The following is a 21,441-nucleotide window of genomic DNA, read 5'->3' on the forward strand; positions in this document are numbered from 1 at the left end:
AGAGAAGAACCATATGATCCTGTCAATCGATGCAGAAAAGGCCTTTGACAAAATCCAGCACCCTTTCTTAATAAAAACCCTTGAGAAAGTCGGGATAGAAGGAACATACTTAAAGATCATCAAAGCCATTTATGAAAAGCCCACAGCTAACATCATCCTCCTTGGGGAAAAACTGAGAGCTTTTTCCCTGAGATCAGGAACACGACAGGGATGCCCACTCTCACCGCTGTTGTTTAACATAGTGCTGGAAGTTCTAGCATCAGCAATCAGACACCAAAAGGAAATCAAAGGCATCAAAATTGGCAAAGATGAAGTCAAGCTTTCGCTTTTTGCAGATGACATGATATTATACATGGAAAATCCGATAGACTCCACCAAAAGTCTGCTAGAACTGATACATGAATTCAGCAAAGTGGCAGGATACAAAATCAATGTCCAGAAATCAGTTGCATTCTTATACACTAACAATGAAGCAACAGAAAGACAAATAAAGAAACTGATCCCATTCACAATTGCACCAAGAAGCATAAAATACCTAGGAATAAATCTAACCAAAGATGTAAAGGATCTGTATGCTGAAAACTATAGAAAGCTTATGAAGGTAATTGAAGAAGACTTAAAGAAATGGAAAGACATTCCCTGCTCATGGATTGGAAAAATAAATATTGTCAAAATGTCAATACTACCCAAAGCTATCTACACATTCAATGCAATCCCAATCAAAATTGCACCAGCATTCTTCTCGAAATTAGAACAAGCAATCCTAAAATTCATATGGAACCACAAAAGGCCCCAAATAGCCAAAGGAATTTTGAAGAAGAAGACCAAAGCAGGAGGCATCACAATCCCAGACTTTAGCCTCTACTACAAAGCTGTCATCATCAAGACAGCATGGTATTGGCACAAAAACAGACACACAGACCAATGGAATAGAATAGAAACCCCAGAACTAGACCTACAAACGTATGGCCAACTCATCTTTGACAAAACAGGAAAGAACATCCAATGGAAAAAAGACAGCCTCTTTAACAAATGGTGCTGGGAGAACTGGACAGCAACATGCAGAAGGTTGAAACTAGACCACTTTCTCACACCATTTACAAAAATAAACTCAAAATGGATAAAGGACCTAAATGTGAGACAGGAAACCATCAAAACCTTAGAGGAGAAAGCAGGAAAAGACCTCTCTGACCTCAGCCGTAGCAATCTCTTACTCGACACATCCCCAAAGGCAAGGGAATTAAAAGCAAAAGTGAATTACTGGGACCTTATGAAGATAAAAAGCTTCTGCACAGCAAAGGAAACAACCAACAAAACTAAAAGGCAACCAACGGAATGGGAAAAGATATTTGCAAATGACATATCGGACAAAGGGCTGGTATCTAAAATCTATAAAGAGCTCACCAAACTCCACACCTGAAAAACAAATAACCCAGTGAAGAAATGGGCAGAAAACATGAATAGACACTTCTCTAAAGAAGACATCCAGATGGCCAACAGGCACATGAAAAGATGTTCAGCGTCGCTCCTTATCAGGGAAATACAAATCAAAACCACACTCAGGTATCACCTCACGCCAGTCAGAGTGGCCAAAATGAACAAATCAGGAGACTATAGATGCTGGAGAGGATGTGGAGAAACGGGAACCCTCTTGCACTGTTGGTGGGAATGCAAATTGGTGCAGCCGCTCTGGAAAGCAGTGTGGAGGTTCCTCAGAAAATTAAAAATAGACCTACCCTATGACCCAGCAATAGCACTGCTAGGAATTTATCCAAGGGATACAGGAGTACTGATGCATAGGGGCACTTGTACCCCAATGTTCATAGCAGCACTCTCAACAATAGCCAAATTATGGAAAGAGCCTAAATGTCCATCAACTGATGAATGGATAAAGAAATTGTGGTATATATACACAATGGAGTACTATGTGGCAATGAGAAAAAATGAAATATGGCCCTTTGTAGCAACGTGGATGGAACTGGAGAGTGTAATGCTAAGTGAAATAAGCCATACAGAGAAAGACAGATACCATATGGTTTCACTCTTATGTGGATCCTGAGAAACTTAACAGGAACCCATGGGGGAGGGGAAGGAAAAAAAAAAACAGAGGTTAGAGTGGGAGAGAGCCAAAGCATAAGAGACTGTTAAAAACTGAGAACAAACTGAGGGTTGATGGGGGGTGGGAGGGAGGGGAGGGTGGGTGATGGGTATTGAGGAGGGCACCTTTTGGGATGAGCACTGGGTGTTGTATGGAAACCAATTTGTCAATAAATTTCATAAAAAAAAATAAATAAAAATCACGAGATTTCATTATTTTTGATGGCTGAGTAATATTCCATTGGGTATATATACCACATTTTCCTTACCAGTTCATCGATCAGTGGACATTTGGGCTGTTTTAATTATTTGAGTATTGGAGATAATGTTGCTATAAACATAGGGGTGCATGTATCCGTTTGAATCTGTATATTTGTGTCCTTTGGGTTTATACCTAGTAGATCAATTGCTGGCTCACAAGGTAATTCTACTTTTAACTTTTTTTCTTTTTCTTTTTTTTTTATTTGAGAGAGAGAGAGAGAAATTTGAGCATGGGAGAAGGCTAGAGTGAGAGAGAGAATCTTAAGCAAGAAACATGTTCAGCAGAGAGTCAATGCAGGGCTTGATCCAATGACCTTGGGATCATGATTTGAGCTGAAATCAAGTCAGAAGCTCCACCAAATGAGCCACCCAGGTGTCCCTGTTTTTAACTTTTTGAGGAACCTCCATACTGTTTTCCAGACTTGATGCACCATTTTGCATTCCCACCAACAGTGCAGGAGGGTTCCACTTTCTCCATACACTCCACCATCTGTTGACTCTGTAATGTTAATTTTAAACACTATGACAAGTGTGAGATGGTATCTCATTTGGATTTGATTTGGATTTCCCTCATGATGAGTGATGTTGAGAATCTTTTCATGTGTCTGTGAGCCACCTGGATCTCTTCTTTGAAAACAATGTCTATTCATGTCTTCTGCCCATTTTTTAAATAGCTGTTTAATACTATATTTTTAAAATATATTTTGGAAACTAACCCTTTATCAGATAAGTCATTTGAAAATACCTTCTCCTGAAGACCTGGGAAGATGGCAGCATAGGAGGACACTGGGCTCACCTTGTCCTGCTGATCGCTTAGATTCCACCCACACCTGCGTAAATAACCCAGAAAACCACCAGAAGACTATCAGAACAAAATCTCCAGAGCTGAGCACAGACAAGAGGCCCACAGAAGAGGGTAGGAAGGGTGGAGAGGCGGTGTCTGCTACATGTACAGGTGGGAGGGAGCCGGGGCAGTGGAGGGGCAGCCTGCCCAGCAAGGCAGAGCCCCTGAAATCTGGCTTGAAAAAGCAGAGTGGTCAGACTCCATGAGTTATGACAGCCAGCAGGACTTAATATCTGGAATGTTAAAAGTCAATATTTCTGCTCTCAGAGAGCAGGGAGGACAAGAGAACACCGGGAGGGAGAGTTGTTGAGCTCCAGAAGACAGAGCTCAGCTCAGTGGGGGAACAAAGGCACTGGCAAGCACCATTTCCCCCTCCCAACTCCCAGCCAAAATTCCAAAGGGAACCACTTCCCTTCACAGAACTTCCTTGCACTGTGCAAATGTCCAATGCTGTGCTTATGTGGATCCATCCTTCTGTCAGGCCTGCCTTCCTCCTGGTACTGCAGGGTCCATTCTGCAGGGAGCAACCTAGGGCAGTGCAAACTAACCCTGCCCCTCCCGCCCCCGTGCACCTTGCAGATCCCATCAAAGTAGCAACACAAGCCTGGCAGTGTGCAAGTAGCCCAGACAAGGGCCACACCACTCCATAGTGAGTCCTGCCCCTGGGAGAGGGGAAAATTAGATACACACCAGTCTGACTGTGGCCCCAGGAGTGGGCTGGGGGCAGACATCAGGTCTGACTACAGCCCCACCCACTAACACAAGTTACCCCAGACACCACAGGGGAAGTGCCCTGCAGGTTGGCGCCAGCCCAGGGACTACGCAAGATGACAACATGGAAAAATTCTCCTCAAAAGACACTCTAGGAAGTAGCAACAGCTAACGAATTGATCCAAAACAATTTAAGCAATATAATAGAACAAGAATTTAGAATAATAGTCATAATATTAATTCCTGGGCTTGAAAAAAACATAGAGGACAGAAGACAATCTATTCGGACTAAGGGACTAACTTATTGGATGAAGGGACTAAGAAGTAGTCATGAGGAGCTAAAAAAATGCTATAAATTAGGTGCAGGGGCAGGTGGGTGGCTCAGTCAGTTGAGTGTCTGACTTCGGCTCAGGTCTTCATCTCATGGTTTGTGAGTCTGAGCCCCACGTCCGGCTCTGTGCTGTCAGCTCAGAGCCTGGAGCCTGCTTCGGATTCTGTGTCTCCTCTCTCTGCCTTTCCCCCACTTGTACTCTGTCTCTCCATCTCTGAAAAATAAACAAATATAAAACAAGTTTTATAAATGAGGTGCAAATAAAATGGAGGCGGCCACAGCACCGATTGAAGAGACAGAGGAGAGATTAGGTGAATTAGAAGATAAAATTATGGAAAAAATAGAAGCTGAGAGAAATAAAAAAATCCAGGAGTGTGACAGGGTAATTACAGAACTAAGTCATTCAATCAAACAGAACAGTATCCATATCATAGGAATTCCAGAAGAAGAAGCAAGAGAGAAAGGGGCTGAAGGTGTACTTGAACAAATCATACTTGAACAAATCAAGTGAGAACTTCCCTGATCTGGGGAAGGAAAAAGGCATTGAAATCCAAGAGGTACAGAGAACTCCCTTCAGACATAACTTGAATCGATCTTCTGCACGACATATCATAGTGAAACTGGCAAAATACAAGGATGAAGAGAAAATTCTGAAAGCAGCTAAGGATAAACATGCTCTAACATACAAAGAGAGACCCATAAAACTACTGGCAGACCTATCTACTGAAACCTGGCAGGCCAGAAAGGAATGGCAGGAAATCTTCAATGTGGTGAACAGGAAAAATATGCAGCCGAGAATCCTTTATCCAACAAGTCTGTCATTCAGAATAGAAGGAAAGATAAAGGTCTTCTCATACAAACAAAAACTGAAGGAATTCATCACCACTAAACTAGCCCTAAAGAGATCCTAAGGGGGATTCTGTGAGTGAAATGTTGCAAGGGCCACAAAGTACCAGAGGCATCACTACAAGCATGAAAACTACAGACATCACAATGACTCTAAACCCATATCTTTGAATAATAACACTGGATGTAAATGCACTAAATGTGCCAACCAAAATACATAGAGTATCAGAACAGATAAAAAAAAAAAAACCAAGAGTCATCTATTTGCTGTCTACAAGAGACTCATTTTAGACCTGAGGACACCTTCACAATGAAAGTGAGGTGATGGAGAACTATCTATCATGTTACTGGAAATCAAAAGAAAGCTGGAGTAGCCATACTTATATCAGACAAACTAGACTTAAATTAAAGGCTGTAACAAGAGATGAAGAAGGGCATTATATAATAATTACAAGAACAATCCATCAGGAAGAGCTAACAATTATAAATGTCTATGTGCCGAATACAGAAGCCTCCAAATATATGAAACAATTACTCACAAACATAAGCAACTTTATTGATAAGACTGTGGTAATTGCAGGGGACTTTAATACCCCACTTACAACAAACTGACACAGGCTGAATAAAGAAACAAGGGGCTTGAATGATACATTGGATGATATGGACTTGACAGATATATTTAGAACTCTGCATCACTAAGCAACAGAATATACTTTCTTCTCGAGTGCAAATGGAACATTCTCCAAGATAGATCACATACTGGGTCACAAAACAGCCCTTCATAAGTATAAAAGAATGGAGATCATACCATGCACACTTTCAGACCACACTGCTATGAAACTTGAAATCAACCACAGGAAAAAGTCTGGAAAGCCTCCAAAAGCATGGAGGTTAAAGAACACCCTACTAAAGAATGAGTGGGTCAACCAGGCAATTAGAGAAGAAATTAAGAAATATATGGAAACAAATGAAGATGAAAATACAACAATCCAAACACTTTGGGATGCAGCAAAGGTATGCCTGAGAGGAAAATACATTTCAATCCAGACCTATCTCAAGAAACAAGAAAAATCCCAAATACAAAATCTAACAGCACCCCTAAAGGAAATAGAAGCAGAACAGCAAAGACACCCCAAACCCAAAAGAAGATAAATAACAAAGATCAGAGCAGAAATAAACAATGTAGAATCTAAAAAATCTATAGAGCAGATCAGGGAAACCAAGAGTTGGTTTTTTGAAAAAAGTAAACAAATTTGATACATCTCTAACCAGGCTTCTCAAAAAGAAAAGGGAGAGGACCAAATAGATAAAATCATGAATGAAATTGGAGTTACTACAACCAATCCCTCAGAAATACAAGCAATTATCAAGGAATACTATGAAAAATTATATGCCAATAAACTGGAAAACCTGGAAGAAGTGGACAAATTCCTAAACACCCACACACTTCCAAAACTCAAACAGGAAAAAATAAAAAGTTGAACAGACCCAAAACCAGTGAAGAAATTGCATCAGTTATCAAAAATCTCCCAATAAATAAGAGTCCAGGACCAGATGGCTACCTGGGGAATTCTATCAGACATTTAAAGCAGAGATAATACCTATCCTTCTCAAGCTGTTCCAAAAAATAGAAAGGGAAAGAAAACTTCCAGACTCATTCTATGAAGCCAGCATTACTTTGATTCCTAAACCAGACAGAGACCCAGCAAAAAAGAGAACTACAGGCAATTACCCCTGATGAATATGGATTCAAAAATTCTCAATAGGATATTAGTAAATCGAATTCAACAGCATATGAAAAGAATTATTCACCTTGATCAAGTGGGATTCATTCCTGGGCTGCAGGGCTGCTTCAACATTCACAAATCAATCTATGTGATACATCACATTAATAAAAGAAAAATGAGAACCATATAATCCTGTCAATCGATGCAGAAAAGGCATTTGACAAAATTTATAATCCTTTCTTAATAAAAACCCTCAAGAAAGTCGGGACCAAAGGAACATACTTAAACATCATAAAAGCCATTTATGAGAAGCACACAGCTAATACCATCCTCAATGGGGAAAAACAGAGAAGTCTCCCCCTGACATCAGGAACACGACAGGGATGTCCATTCTCACCGCTCTTGTGTAACACAATGTTGGAAGTTCTAGCATCAGCAATCAGACAACAGAAAGAAATCAAAGGCATCAAAATTGGCAAAGATGAAATCAAGCTTTCACTGTTTGCAGATGACATATTATACATGGAAAACCTGATAGACTACACCAAAAGTCTGCTAGAACTGACACATGAATTCAGCAAAGTCGCAGGATACAAATTAATGTAAAGAAATCAGTTGCATTCTTATATACTGATAATGAAGCAACAGAAAGACAAATGAAGAAACTGATTCCATTCACAATTGCACCAAGAATCATAAAATACCAAGGAATAAACCTAACCAAAGATGTAAAAGATCTGTATGCTGAAAACTATACAAAGCTTATGAAGGAAATTCAAGAAGATATATAGAAATGGAAGCATATTCCATGCCCATGGATTGGAAGAATAAATATCGTTAAAATGTCAATACTACCCAAAGGAATCTACACATTCAATGCAACCCCAATCAAATTTGCACCAGCATTCTTCTCGAAGCTAGAACAAACATTCCTAAAATTTGTATGGAACGACAAAAGACCCTAAATAGCCAAAGTAATATTGAAGAAGAAGACCAAAGCAGGAGGCATCACAATCCCAGACTTTAGCCTCTACTACAAAGCTGTAGTCATCAAGACAGCATGGTATTGATATAAAAACAGACACACAGACCAATGGAATAGAATAGAAACCCCAGAATTAGACCCACAAATGTATGGCCAACAAAGCAGGAAAGAATATCCAATGGAAAAAAGACAGTCTCTTTCACAAATGGTGCTGGGAGAGCTGGACAGCAACATGCAGAAGAATGGAACTAGACCACTTTCTGACACCATTCACAAAAACAAACTCAAAATGGATAAAGGACCTGAATGTGAGACAGGAAACCATCAAAATCCTAGAGGAGAAAGTAGGAAAAAACCTCTCTGCCCTCAGCTGCAGCAGTTTCTTACTTGACACATCCCCAAAGGCAAGGGAATTAAAAGCAAAAATGAACTATTGGGGCCTCATGAAGATAAAAAGCTTCTGCTCTGCAAATGAAACAATCAACACAACTAAAAGCCAAAGGAAAGAGTGGGAAAAGATATTTGCAAATGACATATCGGACAAAGGGCTGGTATTCAAAATCTATAAAGAACTCACCAAACTCCACACCCAAAAAAGAAATAATCCAGTGAAGAAATGGGCAAAAAACATGAATAGACACTTCTCTAAAGAAGACATCCAGATGGCCAACAGGCACATGAAAAGATGCTCAACGTCGCTCCTCATCAGGGAATTACAAATCAAAACCACACTCAAATATCACCTCACACCAGTTAGAGTGGCTAAAATGAACAAATCAGGAGACTATAGATGCTGGAGAGGATGTGGAGAAATGGGAACCCTCTTTCCCTGTTGGTGGGAATGCAAACTGTTGCAGCCGCTCTGGCAAATATTGTGGAGGTTCCTCAAAAAATTAAAAATAGATCTACCCTATGACCCAGAAATAGCACTGCTAGGAATTTACCCAAGGGATACAGTAGTGCTGATGCATAGGGGCACTTGTACCCCAATATTTATAGCAGCACTTGCAACAATAGTCAAATTATGGAAAGAGCCTAAATGTCCATCAACTGGTGAATGGATAAAGAAATTGTGGTTTATATACACAATGGAATACTACGTGGCAATGAGAAAGAATGAAATCTGGCATTTTGTAGCAATGTGGATGGAACTGGAGTGTTCTGCTAAGTGAAATAAGTCATACAGAGAAAGACAGATACCATATGTTTCACTCTTATGAGGATCCTGAGAAACTTAACAGAAGACCATCGGGGAAGGGAAGGAAAAAAAAAAGAGAGGGAGGGAGCCAAATCATAAGAGACTCTTAAAAACTGAGAATTAACTGAGGGTTGATGTGGTGTGGGATGGAGGGGAAAGTGGGTGATGGGCATTGAGGAGGACACCTGTTGGGGTGAGCACTGGGTGTTGTATGAAACCAATTTGACAATACATTTCATTAAAAAAAATGAAAATACCTTCTCCCATTTAGTAGGTTGCCTTTTAGGTTTGTTGATTCTTTCACTGTATAGAAGCTTTTAATCTTGGGGTTGTCCCAATAGGTGAAATTTACTTTTGTTTCCCTTGCCTCAGGAGACATATCTAGAGGAAGTTGTTATGGCCAATGTCAAAGATATTAGCCTGTGTTCTCCTAGAAAGTCGATATTTTCAGGTTTTACATTCAGGTATTTCATCCATTTTGAGTTCATTTGTGTGTATGGTGTAAGAACGTGGCCCAGTTTCAGTGTTTTGAATGCTGCTGTCCAGTTTTCCCAGCACCATTTTTTGAAGAGACTATTCTTTTTTTTCCCATTTGATATTCTTTCCTGGTCTGTTGATGATTAATTGAACATATGGTTGTGTTTTCATTTCTGGGTTTTCTATTCTGTTTCGTGTGTGTGTGTGTGTGTGTGTGTGTGTGTGTGTTTGTGTGTGTGCATGCCAGCAACATACTTTCTTGGTTAGTACAGCTTTTTAATTTAACTTGGAGTCCAGAATTGTGATGTTTCTAGCATTGCTTTTTTTTTTCAACTTTACTTTTAGCTATTTATGTCATTTTGTGGTTCCATAGAAATTTTAGTATTGTTTGTTCTAATTCTGTGAAAAAATGTTGTAGGTATTTTGATAGTGATTGTATTAAATGTGTAGATATCCTTGGATAATAATTGGCATTTTAAGCATAATCTTTCTTCCGATCCATGAGCATGGAATGCGTTTCCATTTCTTTGTGTCATATTCAATTTCTTTATTCAGTGTTTTATACTTTACAGATTACAGGTCTTTCACCTCTTTGGTTAGGTTTACTCTTAGTTATCTTATTTTGGTTGTAATTTTATTTGAAAACTTTTGTTTAATTTCTCTTTCTGCTGCTTCATTATTGGTGTAGAGAAACACAACAGATTTTTGTATGTTGATTTTGTATTATGAGACTTTACTGAATTCATTTATCAATTCTAGTGCAGTCTTTTTGGTGCAGTCTTTCAGGTTTTCTACATAGAGTATCAGGTCATCTTTAAATAGTGAAAGTTTGCCTTTTTACTTGCCAATTTGGAAGGCTTTTGCTTTTTTTGTTGTCTGATTGCAATAGCTAGGACTTTCCATATTATTTTGAACAAAAATGGTGGCAGCAGACATCTTTGTCTTCTTCCTGACCTTAAGGGAAACGTTCTAAGCTTTTCACCATGAATGTTGTAAATGGTAGGCTTTACATGTGTGGACTTTATCATGCTGTTGTGTGTTTCCTCTTAACCTCTTCTGTTGAAGGTTTTTCATATGAATAGATGCTGTATTTTGTCAAAAATTTTTTCTGCATTTATTGGAATGAGCATATGGTTCTTATCCTTTCTCTTATGTGATGTGTCACATTGATTGATTTGTGAATATTGAGCCCCTCTTTCCACCCATGTATAAATTCCACCTGAACGTGGTGTATCGTATTATGAATATATTGTTGAATTTGCTTTGCTAGTGTTTTGTTGAGTATTTTTGCATGTATGTTCATCAGGGATATTTACCAGTAGTTCTCTGTTTTAATGGTGTCTTTATCTGGTTTTGACATCAGGGCGATGCTTGCTTATAGAATGAATCTGGAAGTTTTCCTTCCTTTTCTAGCTTTTGAAATAGTTGAGAAGAATAAGTATTTACTCTTTACATGTCTTATATAACTCGCCTGTAAAGCCATCTCGTCCTGGACTTTTGTTTGTTGGAATATTTTTCATTATTGATTCAATGTCCTTACTACTAACTGGTATGCTCAAATTGTTTATTTCCTCCTGATTCTATTTTGGGAGATTATATGTTTATTGGGAAGTTTTACATTCACTCTCATTTGTCCAATTTGTTTGGTATATAATTTTTCATAATATTCTTTTGCCATACATTTATTTTCTGCAGTGTCAGTTTGAATTTATTTTCCTTCATTTCTCGTGTTATTTGATTTATCTTTTTTTATGTGTCTGGGATAGGTTTTCAATTTTTTAAATGTTCTTGAATGACCAACTCTTGTTCTTTTGATATTTTTCATTGTGCTTTTAGTCTCTTTATTTTTACACTATTTTGTATTATCTTATTTCCTCTGCTAGTCTTAGGTTTGTTTGTTCTTGTTTTCTGGCTTGTGTAGGTGTAACATTAGGTTATTTATTTGGTATTTTTCTTGTATCTTGAAGTAAGCTTGTATTGCTATAAACTTCCCATTTAGAAGTGCTTTTTCTGTGTTCCAAATATTTTTTGATCATTGTTCTACGTTTATTTTTTATTTCTTCTTTGATTTCTTCTTTGACACATTTTAGTAGCATGTTGTTTAGCCTCCATGTGTTTGTGTTCTTCACATATTTTTTCTTGTAATTAATTTTTACTTCATACTCTTTGTTTCAAAAAGATGCTTGATGTGATTCCAAACTTCTTAAAATTTGTTAAGAGTTGTTTTGTGGCCTAACATGAGATCTATCCTTGAGAATGTTTCATATATACTTGAAAAGAATGTGTATTCCACTTTTTTGCATGGAATATGTTGTATATATCTGTTAGGTCCGTCTGGCGTGATGTGTTGATAAAAGGCACAAATCAATATTTTTGTATCTTCTGGGTAAATACCTAGGACTGTAATTGTTATTTTTAACATTTTGAGAAGCCTCCATATTGTTTTCCAGAGTTGCCACAACAGCTTGCATTCCCACCAAAGGTGCAAGAGTGTTTTCCTTTCCCTTCATCTTGCCAAAACCTGTTGTTTCCTGTGTTGTTAATTTTAGCCATTCTGACTGTTGTGAGGTGATATCTCATTGCACTTTTGATTAGTATTTCCCTGATGATGAGTGATGAGCATCTGCTCATGTGTCTCTTGACCATCTGGATGTCTTCTTTGGAAAAATGTTTATTCATATCTTCTGCCCATTTTTTAAATGTATTATTTGTTCGTTGAGTGTTGAGTTTTATAAGTTTTCTGTATATTTTGGATACTAGTCTTTTATCAGTTATACCATTTAAAAATATCTTCTCCCATTCCATATGTTGACTTTCAGTTTTATTGAATGATTCCTTCCCTGTGCAGAAGTTTGCATTTTGATGAAGTTGCTATAGTTCATTTTTGCTTCTGTTTCACTTGCCTCTGGAGCTGTGTCTAGTAATAAGTTGCTATGACCAATGTCAAAGAGGTTATTACCCCTGTTCACCTGTAGGATTTTAATGATTTCCTGACTTAAATTTAGGTCTTTCATCCATTTTGAATTTATTTTTGTGTGTGGTGTAAGAAAGTCACCCAGTTTCCTTCTTTTGCAGTTTGCTGCCCAGTTTTCCCAACACCATTTCTTGAAGAGGGTTTTTCAATTGAATATTCTTTCCTGCTTTGTCAAAGGTTTATTGACCATATAGTTGTGGGTTCATTTCTGGGTTTTCTTTTATTTTTATTTTTTTAAGTTTACATCCAAATTAGTTAGCATATAGTGTAACGATGATTTCAGGAGTAGATTCATTATTGTCCCTTAACCATTTAGCCCATCCCCCCTCCCATACCCCCTCCAGTAACCCTCTATTCGTTTTCCATATTTATGAGTCTCTTCTGTTCTGTCCCCCTCCCTGTTTTTATATTATTTTTGTTTCCCTTCCCTTATGTTCATCTGTTTTGTCTCTTAAACTCCTCATGTGAATGAAGTCATATTAGTCAATCATTTCTGGGTTTTCTATTCTGTTCCATTGATCTGTTTGTTTTTGTGCCACTACTATACTGTATTGATCATTAGAGTTTTGTAATATAACTTGAAGTCTGGAATTGTGATGTCTCCAGCTTTGCTTTCCATTTTAAAGATTGTTTGAATATTTGGGATTTTTTTGTAGTTTCATACGAATTTTAGGATTGCTTGTTCTAGATCCATGAAAAATGCTGTTCATATTTTGATAGGGATAAATGCATAAAATGTGTAGATTGCTTTGGGTAATATAGACATTGTTACAATATTTGTTATTACAATCTATGAACATGGAATGTTTTTCTATTTCTCTACCATCAGTGTTTGATAGTTTTCAGAGTACAGATATTTGATCTCTATGGTTAGGTTTACTCCCAAGTATCTTATGGTTTTGGTACAATTGTAAATGGGAATGATTCCTTTATTTGTCTTTCTGCTGCTTCATTATTAATGTATAGAAATGCAACCAATTTCTGTACATTGATTTTATATCTTGTGACTTTGCTGATTTCATGTATCACCTCTAGCACTTTTCTGGTGGAGTCTTTTTTATATTGCCTTTAAGATTTGAGCTTATGTTATTCTATCCCTACTTTCTTCAGTCCTTTTATCAAGAAAGAATGCTATATTTTGTCAAATGCTTTTTCTACATCCATTGATAGAATGATATGGTTCTTATCCTTTCTTTTATTAATGTGATGTATAACATTGATTGGTTTATTGATATTGAACAACCCCTTCAGCCCAAGAATAAATCAACTTGATTTATAAATAACGATGATGAATAATTCTTTAATGTACTGTTGCATTCAATTTGCTAGTATCTTGTTGAGAATTTTTGCACTGATGTTCATCAAGGATATTGGTCTGTAATTCTCCTTTTTAATTCAGCCTTTTCCTGGTTTTGGAATCAATGTAATTCTGGCCTCATCTAAGGAGTTTGGATGTTTCCCTTCCATTTCCACTTTTTGGAAGATTTTCAGAAGAATAGGTTTTAATTCTTCTTCAAATATTTGGTAGAAATCCCCTAGCAAGCCATCCGTTCCTAGAATGTTATTTGTTGGGAGATTTTTGATTACTGATTCAATTTATTTCCTGATTATGGGTCTGGACAAATTTTCTATTTATCTCTGTTTCAGTTTTGGCAGTTTATGTGTTTCTAAGAATTTATCTATTTGTTCCAGATTGCTCAGTTTATCTGCATATAATTTTTCATAATATTCCCTTATAATTGTTCATATTTCTGCAGTGTTGTTTGTGATCTCTCCTCCTTCATTTGTGATTTTATTTATTTGCTTCCTTTATCTTTTCTTTTTAAGAAGTCTGGATAGGGTTTTATCAATTTTGTTAATTCTTTCAAAGAACCACCTCCTGATTTTGTTGATGTATTCTACTATTTTTTTTTTATTTCTATATCTTTTTTCTGCTCTAATCTTTTTTTCCCCTTTTTCTGCTGGCTTTGGGTTTCATTTGGTGTTCTTTTCTCAGCTCCTTTAGGTGTGAGGTCAGGCTTTATATTTGAGAGTTTTCTTCCTTCTTGAGTTAGCCCTGTATTGTTATATTCTTCTCTCTTATGACCACCTTTGCTACATCCCCCAAGAGTTCAGAATGTCATGTTTTAATTTTCATTGGCATCCATGTATTTTTTTATTCTTTAATTTCCTAGTTAAGCCATTCATTCTTTAGTAGGACATTCTTTAATTTCCATGTAGTTAATGTCTTTCCAAATGTTTCTTGTGGTTGACTTCAAGTTTCATAGTGTTGTGGTCAGAAAATATGCATAACATTATTTCAATAATTTTGTATTGGCTGAGGCCTGATTTGTGACCCAGCATGTACTCTATTGTGGAGAATGTTCTATGTGCAATCGAAAACAATGGGTATCTTGTTGCTTTAAGGTGAAATGCTGTGAATATATCTGTTACATCCATCTGATCCAGTGTGTCATTTAAAGCCATTGTTTCCTTATTTATCTTCTGCTTAGATTATCTGTGCATTGCTGGAAATGGAGTGTTAAAGTCTCCAACTATTATTGTATTGTTATCAGTGTGTTTCTTGAAGTTTGTTATTAATTGATTTATGTATTTGGGTACTCCCAAGATAAAGATCTATTATTAGATCTTCTTGTTTATTAGATCATTTTATTATGATATAGTTTCCTCCGTCACTCATTATAGTCTTTTGTTAAAAATCTTGTTTGTCTTAGTATGTCTACTCCAGCTTTCTTTTGACGTCCATTAGCATGATAAACTGTTCTTCAACAACTCACTTTAAATCTGGAGGTGTCCATCGAGGACGCAGGAAGATGGCGGCGTAGGAGGACACTGGGCTCACCGCGCGTCCTGCTGATCACTTAGATTCCACCTACACCTGCCTAAATAACCCAGAAAACCGCCAGAGGATTAGCAGAACGGAGTCACCGGACCCAAGTGCAGACGAGAGGCCCACGGAAGAGGGTAGGAAGGGCGGCGAGGCGGTGCGCGCTCCATGGACTGGCGGGAGGGAGCCGGGGCGGAGGGGCGGCTCGTCAGCCAAGCAGAGCCCTCGAGTCTGGCTTGCAAAAGCGGAGGGGCCTGACGGACTGTGTTCCAACAGCAAGCGCGACTTAGCGTCTGGGAGGTCATAAGTTAACAGCTCTGCTCGGAAAGCGGGAAGGCTGGAGGACAAAGGGAGGGTGAGCTGCGGAGCCCCCGGACGACAGAGCTCAGTTTGGCGGGGAACAAAGGCGCTCGCCAGCGCCATCTCCCCCACCCATCCCGCAGCCAAAATCCCAAAGGGAACCGGTTCCGGCCAGGGAAATTGCTCGCTCCGCGCCAACACCCAACTCTGTGCTTCTGCGGAGCCAAACCTCCGGCAGCGGATCTGACTCCCTCCTGCTGCCACAGGGCCCCTCCTGAAGTGGATCACCTAAGGAGAAGCGAGCTAAGCCTGCCCCCCCTCCCGCCGTGCACCTTGCCTTCCCACCCCAGCTAATATGCCAGATCCCCAGCATCACAAGCCTGGCAGTGTGCAAGTAGCCCAGACGGGCCACGCCACCCCACAGTGAATCCCACCCCTAGGAGAGGGGAAGAGAAGGCACACACCAGTCTGACTGTGGCCCCAGCGGTGGGCTGGGGGCAGACATCAGGACTGACTGCGGCCCCGCCCACCAACTCCAGTTATACACCACAGCACAGGGGAAGTGCCCTGCAGGTCCTCACCACACCAGGGACTATCCAAAATGACCAAGCGGAAGAATTCCCCTCAGAAGAATCTCCAGGAAATAACAACAGCTAATGAGCTGATCAAAAAGGATTGAAATAATATAACGGAAAGTGAATTTAGAAGAATAGTCATAAAATTAATCGCTGGGCTGGAAAACAGTATACAGGACAGCAGAGAATCTCTTGCTACAGAGATCAAGGGACTAAGGAACAGTCACGAGGAGCTGAAAAACGCTTTAAAGGAAATGCAAAACAAAATGCAAACCACCACAGCTCGGATGGAAGAGGCAGAGGAGAGAATAGGTGAACTAGAAGATAAAGTTATGGAAAAAGAGGAAGCTGAGAAAAAGAGAGATAAAAAAATCCAGGAGTATGAGGGGAAAATTAGAGAACTAAGTGATACACTAAAAAGAAATAATATACGCATAATTGGTATTCCAGAGGAGGAAGAGAGAGGGAAAGGTGCTGAAGGGGTACTTGAAGAAATACTAGCTGAGAACTTCCCTGAACTGGGGAAGGAAAAAGGCATTGAAATCCAAGAGGCACAGAGAACTCCCTTCAGACGTAACTTGAATCGATCTTCTGCACGACATATCATAGTGAAACTGGCAAAATACAAGGATAAAGAGAAAATTCTGAAAGCAGCAAGGGGTAAACGTGCCCTCACATATAAAGGGAGACCTATAAGACTCGTGACTGATCTCTCTTTTGAAACTTGGCAGGCCAGAAAGAATTGGCACGAGATTTTCAGGGTGCTAGACAGCAAAAATATGCAGCCGAGAATCCTTTATCCAGCAAGTCTGTCATTTAGAACAGAAGGAGAGATAAAGGTCTTCCCAAACAAACAAAAACTGAAGGAATTTGTCACCACTAAACCAGCCCTACAAGAGATCCTAAGGGGGACCCTGTGAGACAAAGTACCAGAGACATCACTACAAGCATAAAACATACAGACATCACAATGACTCTAAACCCGTATCTTTCTATAATAACACTGAATGTAAACGGATTAAATGCACCAACCAAAAGACATAGGGTATCAGAATGGATAAAAAAACAAGACCCATCTATTTGCTGTCTACAAGAGACTCATTTTAGACCTGAGGACACCTTTAGATTCAGAGTGAGGGGATGGAGAACTATTTATCATGCTACTGGAAGCCAAAAGAAAGCTGGAGTAGCCATACTTATATCAGACAAACTAGACTTTAAATTAAAGGCTGTAACAAGACATGAAGAAGGACATTATATAATAGTTACAGGGTCTATCCATCAGGAAGAGCTAACAATTATAAATGTCTATGCGCCGAATACCGGAGCCCCCAAGTATATAAAACAATTACTCATAAACAGAAGCAACCTTATTGATAAGAATGTGGTAATTGCAGGGGACTTTAACACCCCACTTACAGAAATGGATAGATCATCTAGACACACAGTCAATAAAGAAACAAGGGCCCTGAATGAGACATTGGATCAGATGGACTTGACAGATATATTTAGAACTCTGCATCCCAAAGCAACAGAATATACTTTCTTCTCGAGTGCACATGGAACATTCTCCAAGACAGATCACATACTGGGTCACAAAACAGCCCTTCATAAGTTTACAAGAATTGAAATTATACCATGCATACTTTCAGACCACAATGCTATGAAGCTTGAAATCAACCACAGGAAAAAGTCTGGAAAACCTCCAAAAGCGTGGAGGTTAAAGAACACCCTACTAACGAATGAGTGGGTCAACCAGGCAATTAGAGAAGAAATTAAAAAATATATGGAAAGAAACGAAAATGAAAATACAACAATCCAAACGCTTTGGGACGCAGCGAAGGCAGTCCTGAGAGGAAAATACATTGCAATCCAGGCCTATCTCAAGAAACAAGAAAAATCCCAAATACAAAATCTAACAGCACACCTAAAGGAAATAGAAGCAGAACAGCAAAGGCAGCCTAAACCCGGCAGAAGAAGAGAAATAATAAAGATCAGAGCAGAAATAAACAATATAGAATCTAAAAAAACTGTAGAGCAGATCAACGAAACCAAGAGTTGGTTTTTTGAAAAAATAAACAAAATTGACAAACCTCTAGCCAGGCTTCTCAAAAAGAAAAGGGAGATGACCCAAATAGATAAAATCATGAATGAAAATGGAATTATTACAACCAATCCCTCAGAGATAGAAACAATTATCAGGGAATACTATGAAAAATTATATGCCAACAAATTGGACAACCTGGAAGAAATGGACACATTCCTGAACACCCACACTCTTCCAAAACTCAATCAGGAGGAAATAGAAAGCTTGAACAGACCCATAACCAGCGAAGAAATTGAATCGGTTATCAAAAATCTCCCAACAAATAAGAGTCCAGGACCAGATGGCTTCCCAGGGGAGTTCTACCAGACATTTAAAGCAGAGATAATACCTATCCTTCTCAAGCTATTCCAAGAAATAGAAAGGGAAGGAAAACTTCCAGACTCATTGTATGAAGCCAGTATTACTTTGATTCCCAAACCAGACAGAGACCCAGTAAAAAAAGAGAACTACAGGCCAATATCCCTGATGAATATGGATGCAAAAATTCTCAATAAGATACTAGCAAATCGAATTCAACAGCATATAAAAAGAATTATTCACCATGATCAAGTGGGATTCATTCCTGGGATGCAGGGCTGGTTCAACATTCGCAAATCAATCAACGTGATACATCACATTAACAAAAAAAAAGAGAAGAACCATATGATCCTGTCAATCGATGCAGAAAAGGCCTTTGACAAAATCCAGCACCCTTTCTTAATAAAAACCCTTGAGAAAGTCGGGATAGAAGGAACATACTTAAAGATCATCAAAGCCATTTATGAAAAGCCCACAGCTAACATCATCCTCCTTGGGGAAAAACTGAGAGCTTTTTCCCTGAGATCAGGAACACGACAGGGATGCCCACTCTCACCGCTGTTGTTTAACATAGTGCTGGAAGTTCTAGCATCAGCAATCAGACACCAAAAGGAAATCAAAGGCATCAAAATTGGCAAAGATGAAGTCAAGCTTTCGCTTTTTGCAGATGACATGATATTATACATGGAAAATCCGATAGACTCCACCAAAAGTCTGCTAGAACTGATACATGAATTCAGCAAAGTGGCAGGATACAAAATCAATGTCCAGAAATCAGTTGCATTCTTATACACTAACAATGAAGCAACAGAAAGACAAATAAAGAAACTGATCCCATTCACAATTGCACCAAGAAGCATAAAATACCTAGGAATTAATCTAACCAAAATGTAAAGGATCTGTATGCTGAAAACTATAGAAAGCTTATGAAGGTAATTGAAGAAGACTTAAAGAAATGGAAAGACATTCCCTGCTCATGGATTGGAAAAATAAATATTGTCAAAATGTCAATACTACCCAAAGCTATCTACACATTCAATGCAATCCCAATCAAAATTGCACCAGCATTCTTCTCGAAATTAGAACAAGCAATCCTAAAATTCATATGGAACCACAAAAGGCCCCAAATAGCCAAAGGAATTTTGAAGAAGAAGACCAAAGCAGGAGGCATCACAATCCCAGACTTTAGCCTCTACTACAAAGCTGTCATCATCAAGACAGCATGGTATTGGCACAAAAACAGACACACAGACCAATGGAATAGAATAGAAACCCCAGAACTAGACCCACAAACGTATGGCCAACTCATCTTTGACAAAACAGGAAAGAACATCCAATGGAAAAAAGACAGCCTCTTTAACAAATGGTGCTGGGAGAACTGGACAGCAACATGCAGAAGGTTGAAACTAGACCACTTTCTCACACCATTTACAAAAATAAACTCAAAATGGATAAAGGACCTAAATGTGAGACAGGAAACCATCAAAACCTTAGAGGAGAAAGCAGGAAAAGACCTCTCTGACCTCAGCAGTAGCAATCTCTTACTCGACACATCCCCAAAGGCAAGGGAATTAAAAGCAAAAGTGAATTACTGGGACCTTATGAAGATAAAAAGCTTCTGCACAGCAAAGGAAACAACCAACAAAACTAAAAGGCAACCAACGGAATGGGAAAAGATATTTGCAAATGACATATCAGACAAAGGGCTAGTATCTAAAATCTATAGAGCTCACCAAACTCCACACCCGAAAAACAAATAACCCAGTGAAGAAATGGGCAGAAAACATGAATAGACACTTCTCTAAAGAAGACATCCAGATGGCCAACAGGCACATGAAAAGATGTTCAGCGTCGCTCCTTATCAGGGAAATACAAATCAAAACCACACTCAGGTATCACCTCACGCCAGTCAGAGTGGCCAAAATGAACAAATCAGGAGACTATAGATGCTGGAGAGGATGTGGAGAAACGGGAACCCTCTTGCACTGTTGGTGGGAATGCAAATTGGTGCAGCCGCTCTGGAAAGCAATGTGGAGGTTCCTCAGAAAATTAAAAATAGACCTACCCTATGACCCAGCAATAGCACTGCTAGGAATTTATCCAAGGGATACAGGAGTACTGATGCATAGGGGCACTTGTACCCCAATGTTCATAGCAGCACTCCCAACAATAGCCAAATTATGGAAAGAGCCTAAATGTCCATCAACGGATGAATGGATAAAGAAATTGTGGTATATATACACAATGGAGTACTATGTGGCAATGAGAAAAAATGAAATATGGCCCTTTGTAGCAACGTGGATGGAACTGGAGAGTGTAATGCTAAGTGAAATAAGCCATACAGAGAAAGACAGATACCATATGGTTTCACTCTTATGTGGATCCTGAGAAACTTAACAGGAACCCATGGGGGAGGGGAAGGAAAAAAAAAAAAAAGAGGTTAGAGTGGGAGAGAGCCAAAGCATAAGAGACTGTTAAAAACTGAGAACAAACTGAGGGTTGATGGGGGGTGGGAGGGAGGGGAGGGTGGGTGATGGGTATTGAGGAGGGCACCTTTTGGGATGAGCACTGGGTGTTGTATGGAAACCAATTTGTCAATAAATTTCATTAAAAAAAAATCTGGAGGTGTCTTTTTTGTCTAAAATGTGCCTTTTTAAAGTAGCATATTGATGGGCCTTGTTATTCATGCATTCCTGTACCCTATTTTTTATTGGAGCATTTAGTCCATTTACATTAAGAGTAAGTATTGATAGATATGAATTTAGTGCATTGTATTACCTGTAAAGTCGCTGTTCCTATAAGTTTTGTCTGTTGCTTTCTAGTCTTTGTTACTTTTGGTGTCTTTTTCCCACTCAAAGAAGCCTGATCCCCTTTAATAATTTTT

This window comes from Lynx canadensis, chromosome X, assembly GCF_007474595.2.
Source record: "Lynx canadensis isolate LIC74 chromosome X, mLynCan4.pri.v2, whole genome shotgun sequence".
NCBI classification, from domain to species: Eukaryota; Metazoa; Chordata; class Mammalia; order Carnivora; family Felidae; genus Lynx; species Lynx canadensis.